This window comes from Lagopus leucura, unplaced genomic scaffold, assembly GCF_019238085.1.
Source record: "Lagopus leucura isolate 7727_CA_CO unplaced genomic scaffold, USGS_WTPT01 Super-Scaffold_100008, whole genome shotgun sequence".
In the NCBI taxonomy this organism is placed as follows: Eukaryota; Metazoa; Chordata; class Aves; order Galliformes; family Phasianidae; genus Lagopus; species Lagopus leucura.
The window spans coordinates 18,849,970-18,865,413 of NW_024962265.1; positions in this window are offsets into that span (position 1 = coordinate 18,849,970).

The window sequence follows — 15,444 nt, forward strand, 5'->3', positions numbered from 1 at the left end:
AGACTCTTAAAATGTGTTACTGGTTTTTTGCAGCTAACAAAAAGAACAATCACAGAATCAGAAACAATTTGTCTCAGTTTTAGCAGGCTTGCTAAAATTCATACATTCTGATTATTTAAACAATTGGCTTTATTCTAATAGCAATGGTAGTGAACATGCAAGCTGGGAGAAGGGTGTTCTAGGACAGTGAATAATGGGAGTGTAAAATAATCCTTCTAGACTGCTTACATCTCCTTACAGCATTAGGTGTTGTTGCATTTCAGTACTTCTTAAGTGATATTTTGGTACCAGCCTGTTGAAAATTGCTCTGTGCAACACAAGGAAACACTTGAACTGCTGTGTCCCACTGAAGTGCAGTGAGGAAGTGATGAGCTGTAGAAGGCAAACTGCAGACCCGTGGAGTGAACAACTGTCCATAAGCAGAGGATGAAGTGCTGCCAAAATGCTCCATTTGGAAGGGCTTGGAATTTGACTGAAGGGCACAAACAAATTGGAAGGTTCTTCAGAGGAACTGTAACATCAAGAAGGAAAAACCGAGGAGACAGAAGAGACTGTAAGTAAGGAAAGAGTACAGTCAACAAAGGCATAATAGAAAAAAAAGTTTAAAATAAAATACACCCCCAGTATTTTGCTTTTCCAAACCATTACTCGCTTCACTCTGATTCCATATATGACTTCTCTTCCTCTGACATAGCTGGAATGTGTAGTCGTGTAGTCAACATGGAAGTGCTAAAACTGAACAAGAGATTCTTTCTGATAGCTGCAAGTGCAAATGCCTGAGAGGTGTGTTCCAGCTAGATTGTCCATGCTCCCTTCCTACCTAACAGAAGTACATACAATTGTTTGCTTCATCCTACAACGTGTCTAGAATATTTGAATAAATCCCCAGAGGTGCCTCTCTCTGTTGACACCGCAGAGTGAGGCCAGAAGCTGAAATGAGCTGAGTTCTGGACAAGTGAAGCTAGGTGCTCTAAAACCTGCCTTAGCTGCCTGTGTCATCTCTCCCTACAAGCACAGGAGACCATTTTGTGCCTGGTTAATGAAAAGTATGTAAGTAAGAGGTGAAGGACGGCATTTGGGGAAATTAAAACATTGGAATTCTGTGGTTCTCGCTCCTGCTGAAGAAGTAGAGGTCACTGATGCAGAAGTAGATTTACCTCTCCGTACAAGATGAAAATACAAAAGTTAATGCTTCAGTGGGCTTCCTAGTGCCATAATGCTTAGCAGAAGTGTTCATTTCCATAACAGATCAGTGTGTTCCAAACAACGTGAAGAGTAACAAAATGCATCTGTATGTGACTAGCAGGAAGAGGAGCCTGGTCACTGTCAGCCTGGCTGGGCATTGCTATCATGATGGTGTGTATTTAGAGGGGCCACAGCAGCCAGAGGAGCTGTCCTGTTGGGTGCAGGTTGAAAAGGGTGTAGAATCATCCTTAGTGCCACAACTCTGACATATCCCTATGTATCACGTACTATAAGACACGGACTTGAGAGGAGAAGCCCTAACCCTGCAACTTCAGTAATTCCAGCTGGCCCTCTTCAGCAGCACAGCCATGCGGTGAGGTGGGCACGTGTGGGCCAAGGGAAGGTGGCCGGGTGCCGTCAGCACAGGGCTGGTGGGGGCCGAGCAGAGCAGCCCCTGCACGAAGCTGCAGCAGTGAGCTGGGTGGATGCACAACGGGAGGCACATGGGCAGGTTGTGATGTGCTGGAAGCACTGTGCAGGAAGTCATGGGGCTTGTGGTGGTTTCCCTTCTGCTGCTAACAGCTGTGCCCTGGGGCAGTGAGGAGAACAGCATAGCAGAGACTGAAGGATAGTGAAAATTTCCCTTTTGGCTTCCCTTAAATTAACGAGCACACAGCACAGATGGGATAAGTGAGGTGGAAAAAGAAATCCAGCATAAACATTTCCTGCAGAGTGATTAAAATGCAGGCATTCTTTGCATTGAACAGAGGACAGTGATGACCGAAAGGCATTTAAAGCTCTATTGTAATTCCTGTTTTGGAGAGTGCCCTTGAGGTTATGCTGGCATCGCCTGGTTTAATGCTTGATGTTCACCAGATGTCCCAAAGCATAAGTATGATGGGATTGCTGAAAGGTTAGTAAGCAGAGACCAAGTGACCTTCTTACACTCTTATTTAATTTTACTTAAGCCACCACTGATTTTTAACAACCACCCTGTTACAGTTGGTGCTACAGCTGGAAGGATTATCGTGGTGAAAATGGGAAAAGAAACAGAGAAGGAACGCTCACCTGTATCCAAAGATCTAGGTTTGCAGGGAAGACTCCACAGAGGAGCGATCTCCAGAAAGAGAGCCTTCCTGAGGGGCAGTTAGTCCTTAAGTGGAGTCTAGGAGAGGTGCAGCCAGCTTCCACCCCTTCTGGTCACACAGCTGAATTGCCTTCACCTGTGCTCCCACGGATGACTCAGTCCTTTCCTCAGGTGATCAATCACTGGTTCAGGCCGTAACTCAACAGTTCCCATACAAACCTGCTTGCCAGATTCTTCATGTAGATTGTTTCATCCATTGTACCACTATCAAGTTTTTTTTTAAGTGTGTTGTACCAAGTACCACTACCGAGGCAATGATTCTTCTCACATACATTGCAGGTGAATATTACTGTTCCATTTGCACTGAAAGCAGCAACTGTGATATCATTCCTTTAAGGTTCTGAATGTTCTCAAGTTATCTTAAAAATGATGGTGTGCTATGAATATAGGTGGCCTTCATGGTAACACTCTCTGTACATCAGCCTCACTTGTGTGTGCAGTCAGTGCTACCTGCACAGAAAAACCTAGCAAGGGAAAAGTCCAAGCAACAGATTTTTTTTAAATTGACTTACTGTAGAAATAGGCATGAGAAGAAACAGATTGCGGAAGAGCACAGTTAATTTTTACAAAATTTATTAATAGCATAAATAAAAGTTATTCATTACAGGCAGATCGTTGTTGCTAATTGTAAATTGCTCTGTAATCATAACCCAGATAAAACTGCAGATCTGCCTGTGATCAAAGTCAGCAAGCTTAGGTCTGGAATCAGAGGTCAACTTCGGTTGTCCTACTTGCAGAGATACCCTGAAATAAAATGAAATGACACCTTTCTCAGTGTGAAAAAGAAGTTTTAGATGTTCAGGGTCGCTTTTCATTCTGCTTTTCACATTTGCCTCCTGGTGCTCGTGTCACTTCATGGCTGTGCAAGAGCCACGGCGTGCTGGTGGAGCGAACACACGGGCAGCAGGGAGCGGCCTGCTTACAGCATCCCTGAAGACACGGCAGCCAGCAGCCTGGTGACAGAGTTCAGAAGTGCACAGGGAAGTGCTGTCAAACGCGTTCCGTGTATAAATGAGTCCTCAGGAACTTTAATAACAAATTATTCAAAGAACCAGCTGAATTTCAACTTGCTAGGTGCCTTTTAAAATCTCTGAATGTACTGAAAGTGCTTCAAAAGTAAGCTAAGCTTCTCTTCCTGTGCACCAAGGTCATCATTTCCTACAAAGGAAAATTATGCTTGTGATCCCGGAGCAAGTGTGCTCCAAAGCATCTACTTCAGTTTCTCCTTGGGCTCCTACTGCAAAGGGGATTTGCTATTTCTGTGTTCTCACAATCTGGGTTTTTACCAATCACTGGGGGCAGAGCGGTCTGTGTTCAGTATTAATCTGGGGCCCACAGAACTGGTTAATAACACAAGAAATTTAAGTTCAAGTTTACCCTGAACATAAACTTTTAGAAGTGTTGGTACCTGTGCATCATTTTCATTGGAAGTCATGTTCTAAGTGGGTGTTATTGATGATCTGAAATCACGTTTTGAAAACCTCCTTTACACAATGCAGGTACAGGCTGTGTATAATGGCAATGTCTGCTCTCCACAGACAGCAGAAGGAATCCCACTATAGGGTTTGGATCAGGAAGTGACGGAATTTAAACATCCAAGTACAGGTTTCAGGAAGTGGATTGTCTCCACATCAGGATATATCCGTGTGCTTTAGGCTGAAAACCTTTAAGTGCTGATGTTTTGTCAGGTACTCGTGAGTCTCTCCCCTTGTGATCAGAAAATTACCGCTTTAATGCAAATTGTTTAACAGCTGCCTGCGTGCACTGCAGCAGAGGTATGTGCTGTAATAATCCATCAGCACCTGAGCAGACCCACTGACAGAATGAGACCAGCAGTCCTTCTACCTCACTGACAGCGTCTGCGTCAGCAGTGCCTGGGAATGCGCACCTCCCTCTGCAGCCACGCCAGAAATTGCTGCATGCCCTCTGCAGTGCATCACAGCCATCGCATCCCCTGCAGAAAGAAACTGCACAGCCCCTTTAACTCCCGCTGCCACCACTGTCCTGCTGTGCGTATGAGACTTTGGTAGAATTAGTTCTGCTTTCTGTTAGCTGGTGGAGGTGGAGGTTTGCGCAGACGTCTTCTTTCCTTCTGCAGCACACATGTCAGCTTTTCCCAGATTTCATCAGGATAACTGGTACACATTTTTACCTCTGCAGCATTCCTTTAATAATTTCTTCCAGATTCATTTATGTTGCTAATTAAAGACCGGTATTTCTCATAAATGTAGTTAAGAAATTATATTATGATCTAATATTGCAGCAACTGATTTCCCTTCCATGGCTTTGGGAAGACAATGAACAGCCAGGTGCCCCGTGGGCAGCATCTGACTTTGCAGACATTACCCGCCTTGCCTTGGACTTAACTTTTTTTCTCACTTCTTTTTTTAAACTTACTTAATTTTAACAAGAAAATGTCTTTATATCCTAATTTAATTCTGTTCCAGCCAAAGCTTTATTGAATAACCTAAACCCATAAGCCTTTTCCATCAAATATCTTCGCAGCTCATGAATCTGCATGAGGCTATTCGTATGCTTTAATTTTCCACATCAGAGTTGCATGAGTACATATTTAATGTTAAAGATGCCTTTAAAAATACTACTACATCAAGTCAGTTTTTCAGAGTTTATCATCCAGTTTTGCCCCAATATATTAGATAAAATTAGTTGCATTTCTGGAATCTTGGTGTGACACCTGGTCTTCTCTTCAGCTTCTCTGCAAAATACATCAATTATGAAATAGAGGAGCTCTGCCCCTGTGCTGAGCTGGCAGGCCTCTCCTTCCTGCCCGCAGAAAGGACTGCAAGGTGCAGTGGCAAAGGAGGGACAGGAAGAAATCATATCCACTGCACAGCCTTCACACCAGGGCAGATCTGCCCTTGCCTCAGTAACTGATGTTATGATACCACATGTGTTCTATTCTCTACCATTGCTCCTCAGGGAAGAATACATTGCCTGTGTCGTGGTGCTCACCCACTGTAATGATGGATAAAAAGAACTTCTTCAGGGTTCAAGAAGTTGTTTAAATTCAGAATTATTCTGGATATTTTTAAATAACTTCATAATAAATCATCTGCAAATTAATTGGTTCCTTGGCCACGAGGGGTTCATTTGTTCCAAGTCTGCACACAGATTTCATCAGTTGTCCCCACAGACAAAAGGGTTTTGGTCAATAACCCACTGCTAGCGTTAGGCACACTCTTTAAATTCAGCAGTTAGGGCTTACGTCAAAACCAGCATTTTATAATACATGTTCAGCATAATCAGACATGATTCAGCTGGTGATGTTCTCTAGTCAGGGGTAAGCAGCTCAGTACAGCCAAGTTAATAGCCAGCAATGCTAAGTGATGGACAAATGCAGGCCATGTGCAATTTCACATGCAATGCCTTGGCCTTACTCATATCTGCACTTCAGTACAACTGAATGTACGTAATGGCCATCAAATTAGGAAGATGTGTCAGAGTTTACAGGACCGGGGACACAACCAGCAGCATGTGCAGATTTGCCAAAACCAGCAGAACAGCAGATGAGCTAGAAATGTTTTGCCCAAGGCTACAAAAGTACATTCACAAGATTACAGGAAAACCAGTAAGCTTTGTTGACAGATGAAAATCTGACTCTCTGGGAGATATGGTGCATGTAATCTTACCCTAATAGATCTTCAGGGTGACATAACTTACAAAGCAAAATGTTTACAGCCAGGAAGGGAAGGGCATGATTTGCAGCAGCCGTACAGCGCTGTGTATTGCACTCAAAGGAGTATTTGCTTCCTGGGTTTGGGCATCCTTCCAGTTTGTAACAAGACCTGAAACCACTGTAACAGAAGTTTATAGAGCAGGTTTAGCTTGGAAGGGGCCTCTGGAGATCTAGTCTACTCCCTGCTGCTCAGAGCAGATCCCACAAGGTCAGCTTGGGCCATGTGCAGTCAGCTTTTGGATAGCTGCAAGGGCAGGCCACAGCTTCCCCGCATTACCATCATCTTTTTTTTAGTAATTATACACACCTAATCAGAATTTCTTCAAGCTCGTGTCCTTTGCCTCTTCTCTGTACCCTCCCACTCAGAAAATGGAGAGAAGAATGTGTTTTCTGTCATCTTTTCAAGACTAAAGTCAAAAACAAATGTGAAATTCATCTAAACTGTTTCAACCAAATGGAAATCCCTCACAGTGTATCTAGGAAGATTTGTTTGCGATGTTATCCTTTCCTGTAGGACTTGCAATTACTAATTTTCTCTGGAACAAGACAGTATTAATTCAAACCTTTTTCAGCTTTGTTTTGTGAAAATTTTAGATGTTGGAGTTGTTTGTGTATCTTTTTTCACATCAAGTCAAAATACTCAGAGAATATACGTGAGAGAAGTTAGATTCAGGTTTTGAGTTGTAGTTTCAGCAGTTCACACAGCAGTTCATCCTACTGCAGGATGCAGTGCAGGTGCTTTCAGACGTGAGCTGGTTGTGAGAGGGGGTAAAACAGTTTTTCACTGCAGTACAGAGAGAAGCACCTATATTGATCACTGATGTTGAGAGTTGTTTCTATTTCTCACAAATATTTGTTTTGCTTTTCAGCAGTGCTGCAAGAATGTTTCCCTTCTCATCTCTTCTGTTCAGCCACTGCTAGTTCTCAAAGCTGAAATTAGGCCAAAATATTTGTGCCTATGCTACATTCAAAACCAGAAGGATGACCACAAGTTCTTCAACAGTGATAGCGTATTATTTTCTATGTTAAATCATTCTTATTACATTTATTGCCATATTACTATTAAAAAAGCACTGGTTTCATGAGTAGTTTTCTTCCAGTCTTCTTGTTCCAGAAACAAGTTTTGGCATCCGTAAGAAAATATGCCCATGTCTGGAAAGAAATGCCAGAGTCTCCATTTGTATGTGCCAACTGACAAACATCAGACAGCCAAAGCCACTGAAGATTATATTCTGGTTCTGCATTATCTTTTCTGTGCTATTTTGTTCTAACAGAGAAGGTGCCATCAGCTAAAATGTTCAGGACACCGAGTCCTTCCAGTATCCAGTCCTGTTCATGCTGGAACATTTCAGAGGATAACCTTATGTCCAAAGTAACTCATACCCAGCAACATCCACCCAAAGATGTGACAAAGGCTGTCTGACCTGTGTAGATACACAGGAAGTAACTGACCTTACAAGGCAGGCCCATAATTGGGAAGTGTCCACACATTTGTACATCTGGATGCCAAACTTGAGGCAGGCACAAACCCCTTGCTCCCACCCATGCTGTCATGCCTCACAGGTTCCATGCAGTGCCTGAGTCCTTGTGATAGCTGGTAGGGGTAGATCTGTCCTTTCCATGAGAATGCAGAGCTGTTCCCAGGAGGGCTCTTCCCTGTGGTGCATTGTGAGACTTGCTTTTTCTTAGCAGGCTCAAGGGCAGAAGTCGTGTTAGCCTGCCAAGGCGTATGTCTTTGCTGGCCTGCATACTGTTTGCTGGCAGCTGTGGTTTGGGACACTAGATCAGAGAGACCATTCCTAATTATGTGAAGGCATTTAGTATGGAGACTGAACACGGCATGTATCATAAATCTGGCAAAGAAGATGAATGCTGTGACTGCTTTCTCATCCGTCAACACTTAAGGAGCAGCTGAACAAAACAGACAGCATGGTAGGTGGGATTATACAGTCCTGCTGACATGGAATGACCAGCGATGGCTCCACAATGTCTGAAGGATGTCATGACTGTAAGGGAAGTCCCCCAGTCTTCCAGAGCCATGGTACATGGCTGAAGAAATTCATTCCACTAATGAAAGAGGCCCTCAGCAATTTGACTTTGCAGTTCCAGTTTGTTTGGAACATTCAGAGCAGGGCTGGCCAGTGCATGTGGAACACAAACAAAACAGCACCAACCTGAAAATCACCTGCATGTCAAGCTTGCAAAAGCATGTAGGTACATCCATGACTCGCTGTGTCGTGGTCTTGGAAAACCAGAGGCAAGTATTTTTGTTTAAAGCAGAGCCTACATACTGATGCATCCCTTAACCAGTGCTCCTTCAGTAGTACTATAGAATTAAGGTTCAAGCAGGCAAGGGAAATTAGGGAAACCATATGTGCTCAAACCCATGCCACGCCTAACAATTCTGATGAGTTATTACTCAGTGCAGATGCATGCACTGCTTTGTGGATTGTGAACTCTTGTTAGATGTGTTACCCTGATAGCTTACAGATTTTGAAGAGTTTCTTCTGCCTTTGGGGGTTGATTTTTTTTTGTTTAGGGTTGGGTGGGTTTTTTTTTCAACGCTACTGGGCTGGTGGCACTGTTAATCTTTATAGATTATTCAGTGCCTGATTAATTGTAAGGACTTAGGTAACTGAGGGCTTCCATTTTCCTTTCAGAACAAAATATCAATTAGAATGTGAATCTGTGCAATTGCTGGCTTGGAGACATGGGGATCTGTATCATTGGACTCTGTAGCTTATTCACTGTTTTCAACTGCATTAATAAAACTGTGTTGTCACAGCTTCTCCTTCTCATTTGCATACAATTAAATGGGCAATATCAAGTGTCCTGATATTAATTTTAAATCCAGTGCTCACTGTTAATCTCACTAATTTACCCGAGGGGGTTAAAATAGTCATGTAGATAGAGTGGCTGATTGATAATAAGTGAATGGTCTGCATCAAAAGGACTGCAACCTGCACGAACACAAAAACTGATGAATAATGCAGGAATTCCACTTCTTTCCTTGCCTCTCCTAATTTCCTTTCTCCCTCGCGTCTTTCCTTGGACATGTGATTTAGGGATGACCAGAGATTACTGCAACTTTTATTTTTATTATCCCTGTGCAAAATTCTCTGCAGTGTTCCTTCTGCATTTCTCCACCTCCTTGAACACGGCCTCAGCCTTTTGCCTCTGCGGCAGCATCTTCCACAGCCCTCCCTACTCCTTCTCCAGGGGAGCAGCAGTATGTTCAGGTTGCTGGCAGCACAGCTTATCCTGCAGATCTCAGAGCTCCCTGCAGACCCCATCCAGCTACAATTCCTTAACAAGCGTGCAAGAAAAGGAATCTCTGCTGTACTGTTTCTGTATGCCAAGATGCGGGGTTAAAACCTTCCTTATTCTTAATGCACCATCTGTTTGAAGGTATGGAAATAGCAAGTTAATAACTGAGCATAATTGAATGCTTGGAGCAACTGTAAGTTCATAGCATTTGTGTTTTCCTTTGTTTTTCTTTAATGCCGTTCCAATACTCTATAGCACACAACATGGTATCACAGGGGCTAGAACACTTCCCTGGGAAGTGAGAAATCTGTGTTTTAGGCCCTCTTCAGCCTAAAGAATTTGAATATGTGCTTCTCAGTAAAATGCCTAATCATGCCACAGAATCAGCTACAGCAGTGTTGTTCTCCATCCGTCCTGCTGTAGCAGAGCCAATGTGCAGCAGAGGGCAAGATTAATGGGATCAGAGAGAGGCAATCAGCAACCTGCAACCAGCAACCTGCGCTGTGTGCAGCACAGTGAGATGAGTCCTGGAGATTTTTGCTCCTTCCTCCAAATGATATTCATGTATTTTAGTTTGTGATGCTTGAACACGCAGGACTAGCAGCAGGAATCAGCTCTTACACCTACAATCAAGTTTAATTAAAAAAACAAAACAAAACAAAAAAAACAAAAAAGCCCCATCATCTCATCTGTACTTCCTTGTTAATTTGCATTATGAGTTTACTTCAACTTTAAAAGCTCCTGGCTACGCTGAACTGGAATTATAACAGCCTTCCATGTGATAAATAATACCGCTGCCTGGCAGGATGAAGCATTTGCTTTGCAAGCTTCATACCCGAGTTTGAAAGAATGTTGCTGATTGCAGTCTGTATTGAGCAAAGCAGGTAAGCCTGTGCTTTGCTTTCTGTTGTCAGAACGTGAAAATGTGAAGGAAGAGAATAAAACAAGAAACAGCACCAAAAGAAGCAAGCAGAAAGACAGCATCAACTGAATAAGCAATACACTTACATCTCTAGTCTCCTCTGAAGTCATATAAACTGTCAGAATTAAATTCAAATAGATTTTTGACATGTTTTTTTCCTTGGTCTTAGTTTCTCTATTTCAGTGGGCTTTGTCTAAATGTATCCTTAGTCTCACCGCCAGGTCACAGGCACTGCCATGCCCAGCCTTTCTAGTACCCTATGCACTACCTGCAATAAGCAACCTGCATGTAGCTGTGGTCTCTGCTACAGAAGCATTCCAGCACCTTGTAAGAGGCAAGAAAACCTCTGGGTTTTCCAATGTCTTCATCTGCAGTATTGAGCCACCACAAAACTTCCACATCTGGACCCCGTGCAGCCTTTTGGCTTGCACTACTGTAAGCTCTCTTGATTCCACAACACCATAATGATATTACAACAGAAGCGTGAAGGCAATGCTGCAGGACACAGAAGTACAACTTGTTGCATCTTCTTGTTTGTTGTAAATAACTACTTGGGAAGGACTTGGAAAAGAAAACCTTTTTAGCTTGGGGCACGTAAAATAGCTTTTCAAATAAGGACTAAAGCATATTATGTGTCTGACTCTTCCCCTTTAGATTGGAGACTTGAGACATGGCTGATAGGGTGCTTACTGACTGAGCAACGCATCAGCAAGAGACTGATAGTACCTTTATTGGCTGATGAAAAACACAACTTATTTTAGTAGCATTCATTCACAGATGTATCAGTACAAACAATCAATGCTGAGTTACAATTCTATTGCTTGTTAGCACTAGTAGTAGTAATCCACAATTGTGTTACTATGAAGAAAAACTATAAATCGTATATAAACCATACACAAATCATACACAAGCTCTATTACATTACAACTGCTTTCGTTTCCCAACTCAGTATTAGGCTACAAACGCATCCCTTTTCACCCCATCCTTCCATGCAAAGTCTTTTGGAAGCAGACGTGACGAGGGTCCAGTGAGCTGTCCCAGGCAGCACAACCTCCAGCATCCTGGGCAGCCTGGGGCCACAGGTCAGCTGCTCCTCAAACATCTTCCCTCTAGACTCATCACTACCTTCATAGCCCTCCTCTGGATAACTGCACCCAGTGCTCAGAGCGAGGCCGCACAGCACAGAGCAGTGGGACATCCCCTCCTCCGCCCAGCTGGCAGCACTGGCCCTGGAGCGCACCATAGCACGGTTGGCCCTTTGGCTGCCAGGGCACATTGCTGGCTCGTGTTCAGCTTGATGGCAACTGGAACCCTCAGATCCCTGTCTGTAGGGCTGTTCACCAGCCTCTCATCTCCCGGAAAAATGGGACCTACTTAATAACCAGCTCCTAAGTTTTCTTTATCGGTCCCAATTTTACTGCATCAATACTGAAATGTATTTCTAAACGTGCTACCCAAACCGTTTTTTCTTTAGCCTTGACTTCCCTGAATAACTCTGATTAAGCCAAGCAGTTTCTCACTTCATGCAGAGACAGTCTGCACATCACAGCAAACCCATTTTGTGCTCACACAGTATCTCTGCCCTTGAATGGTTAGTTGCAGTCAGCACTCTGGCTCCCATGGAAGGCTTAAGCTGATGTTAAATCCCAGGGTTTGAGCAGGGCCTCTTGCTCACAGCATGCCCCTGCTCATGCCAGGGTTTCTACACCAGAGAATCCCTGAACAGGACAAGCAGACAGCGCACACACAGCTAAGAGAATGTCTCTCTACTTTAAAGCCTCATTACAGGTCTCAGCACAAAGGGACACAAAAAAGGACAGATACAAAGAAAGCAGAAACTGGTGTTTGCTCGACTGGTCAGCGGGCAAAACAAGGCAGGCAGTAGGCAGAAAGAACCCAGGCCAGATAGAACAACCTGCACCAAGCACTTCTGCACAGAAAGAAGCTGAAGCAGCAGCTTCAGCAGAGGGGTGAGCAGCCAGCCAGCCTCACACTGCTGTTACCTGCCAAGCCAGCATGAGCTCCCAACACCTGCATCATCCTCTTCTGCTTAATGTGTGATCACTGCTCAACAATCAGGAAGGGGACCCGGATTCAGCAGTGTTTCTCCAAACATTTTAACAAGTCTGGCTGTATAAGCTCTTCAGACCTAAATGAAAAGGAGCTAAATTTGCTTTTTGATCACATACTTCTGCTTGAGAAATACAGTATAGCACAGAGAGCACAAACTTTTAAGGTCCAGTTGAGTGAGACCCATTAGCAAGGAGATGTGCATTGCTGCAAAAAATACTTCACCAGTGTCAGCAAAGGCATTACATCTTACTGTTAAGTCACTTCTTATTGACAGGAAGCACACAGCCTCCTCTTACTGCCAAAGCCTCATTCAGTGCCAGCAGCCACAGCCAGGCTGCACTGCCGGTTGCCACTCTTCACTATCATCTGGCCTTTTGCTTTACTTTACTGCCAAAAATCTCACCTCTGTGCTAAGACCCACTGTCGCAAGCCACTGCCAACTGCCAGTCCCTACTGGCCACTCTACACTGCCTCATCTCGCAGGGTGCATCTGCACTGCAATCACACAATGACCGGTGCCCACGCAGAGCTGTGGTAGCACTACCTGCAACCCCAGCGCAAACATCTCTGCACCACAGGAGCAGCTGGTCCCTGCTGCTGCGAGGTTAGCTGTGCGATCCCTGAAGTGGGCTGATGGGGCTGTGGCTGAAGAAATGCCCCACAGTTCCCTCCCAGTCCTACTGCTCCTTTCCAGTGCTACCAACACTCAACCTCTCCGTGAAGATACCCTGAGGGAATGAGTGAGAGTCCTGGCAGCATGAGTGATGTTAAAACTACCAATAAAAAGACAGAAATTCCCAAGTGATTAGGAACTGACAAGGGCTGAGGAAATGGCTGAGCTGGGCCAAGCTGAACTGTAATAGTGAGTGGGATTTAGGTGTAAACTGCAGACATCTACAGTGTGGAAGCGATTCATCTCGTCTTGAAGAAGACATCTGCATTTGGTCACATTAACTGCATTGCTACATTACTTCTCTTCCTTCTACTGATTCAGAACATACTCTGCAATATCTAGCTGATGCCTTCAAGTTTGAACAGATATATCTCATGCTGCATTCAGAGGTAGTGTAACCTCTCCTGAGAGGATGAGTGCTTCTGGAGGCTACAGGTCTCCCTGTCAGAATTTGCCATCAATCTCCCACTGTTAATCGTTCTCTTTTAAACTTCTGAACTTTCAGAACTTAAGAAGTCAAGATTATAAAAGGTCACACACTTCAGCTTCAAGAAGCAATTCTGAATGATAACACCAAGCGATTTATTCCAACTGCGTCTACAAAATAATAATCCTTTTTTGATCTTTTGTTAGAATTAATTAGAATTCATTCACAAGGCTTTCCCCTTTGATCTGTAAATCAAATTGTGACCCTGCCAGCAGCCTGTGAAATATTTATTAGCATGAGATTATTATCACAGCCTGATCATTGTCTGGATTATCTGGCAGCACACAAACCAGCATGTTATCGCTGAGAAACTTGGCCACACTGTCTGTCAAAAAACATAATGGTAATTTTTTCTACATCTCATTCTCTGCCCCACTGTGGATTTCTGTTTACCCTCATGTTTTGGTTTGACAGTGCTGTCCCATCTTGACTACCTCTTTAGCTTGCGATAGAGACTTTACCTTGCCAAGCAAGATTACAGAATCGATCTGATTAAATCAAATAATGTTATTATCATGAGGAAAGCTTCAGAAGAGAAAATTACATTATTCATGGACATCATGTTTATTTTAAAAAGGGAGTGACTGATTTACAGCTATTTTTCTACAGGAGCAGGACTCCATGCATATTAAACGTGGAACTAGATATGATTTGGGGGAAAGATATAACATGTCTACAAAAGCATCTGTGCTATGGAAAAGATGGATGGGAGCTGAGCCAAATGCTTTTCCATAACTAGGGACCATCCAATTAAACAGTGCTCAAAACAAACAAAAGAATTTGTTTCTCATATAGCAGGTTATAAACCTGTGGAATTCCTTAATAAAAGATTCTGTGGATGCCAGAATTTTGCACAGTCCCAAGGGGAGAAAAGAAATACACTGAGAATGGGCTCTTTGGAAGTTATTACAACATCACAAACATTCCCCGAGCACAGCTGGAGGCTGAGATGTGCTAAGGAAAAGGCATCAACACACGCTGCCTCATTTTCACATTGCCCTGTTATAGCCGCTCTAGGAGACACAATATGGGACTAGATGGACTCAGTACTGCTGCTCCTATTGTACAGATGTTTACATTGGGCTTCCTCAGAGGTGCATCTTGAGGCTGGTACTACTTCCTCAGGCAAAAACATGAGGAAGTATCCAGAGTCAATATCTCAATAGCAGACAAGGAGAAAGGGCTTAGGCAGGGGAAGAAATAAGGAGAAACAATAGAGATTGGAAAACAAGAAGTAAGCAGCTTGTTTTAAGTAATTGGACAAGCAAAAGAGAGGATTTGAAAAGGAGATTACAAAGCAAGGATTAGGAAAGTAGTCTTTCAGCAACACTTCAACAAGCAGGACAAGACTGTCAACAGAAGAGAAAAGTATGATGAAACAATCACAGTGCTGAAAGTCTAAGCAAAATTCTGCCGTTTCACCATACCAGCTCAGGCTGTCAGTCCTCCTTGCTCAGTATGGTCCCACTGACAGCACAGCAACAGATGCAAAAGGCACACAAGTTTTAAGTTCTTTGTTGTTAAAATGTAAAACCTGTACTTCAGAGGCTTATAAAATGCATGCACAGCCCAAATATGGCAAGAGAGTCTAGCACATCCACCCTGCATCTCAGGTAGGAAACTCCCCTCTGGAGTTCACTGCAGCTCCTCACTGCTCTGCTTCCCACCTTGCCCTGCCCACACTGCTGTCAAGGACGCTGTTGGTGACCAAGAACTCTGCTGAGAGAGTACCTGCTGTACCTGGACAAGGGGGGAGAAGAGTGGTATGTTTTCCCTGTCTTCTGCCCACAAGGCAGATAATGAGTTTTGTCCTCAGGCTGCCTCTGCTGCCACAGAGCAGATGGAGGGTGAGGAATAGGAAAATGTTCTCCTCCCTTCTCACCCTCAGAGCTCTTCATTGCTGTCTGGGCTCCTTCACCAGGGCTGTCGCCATCAGGTCATCCCTCTTGCCACGCTTATTTTATCCCTGCTTGGATGGAAGGACCCCTGCATG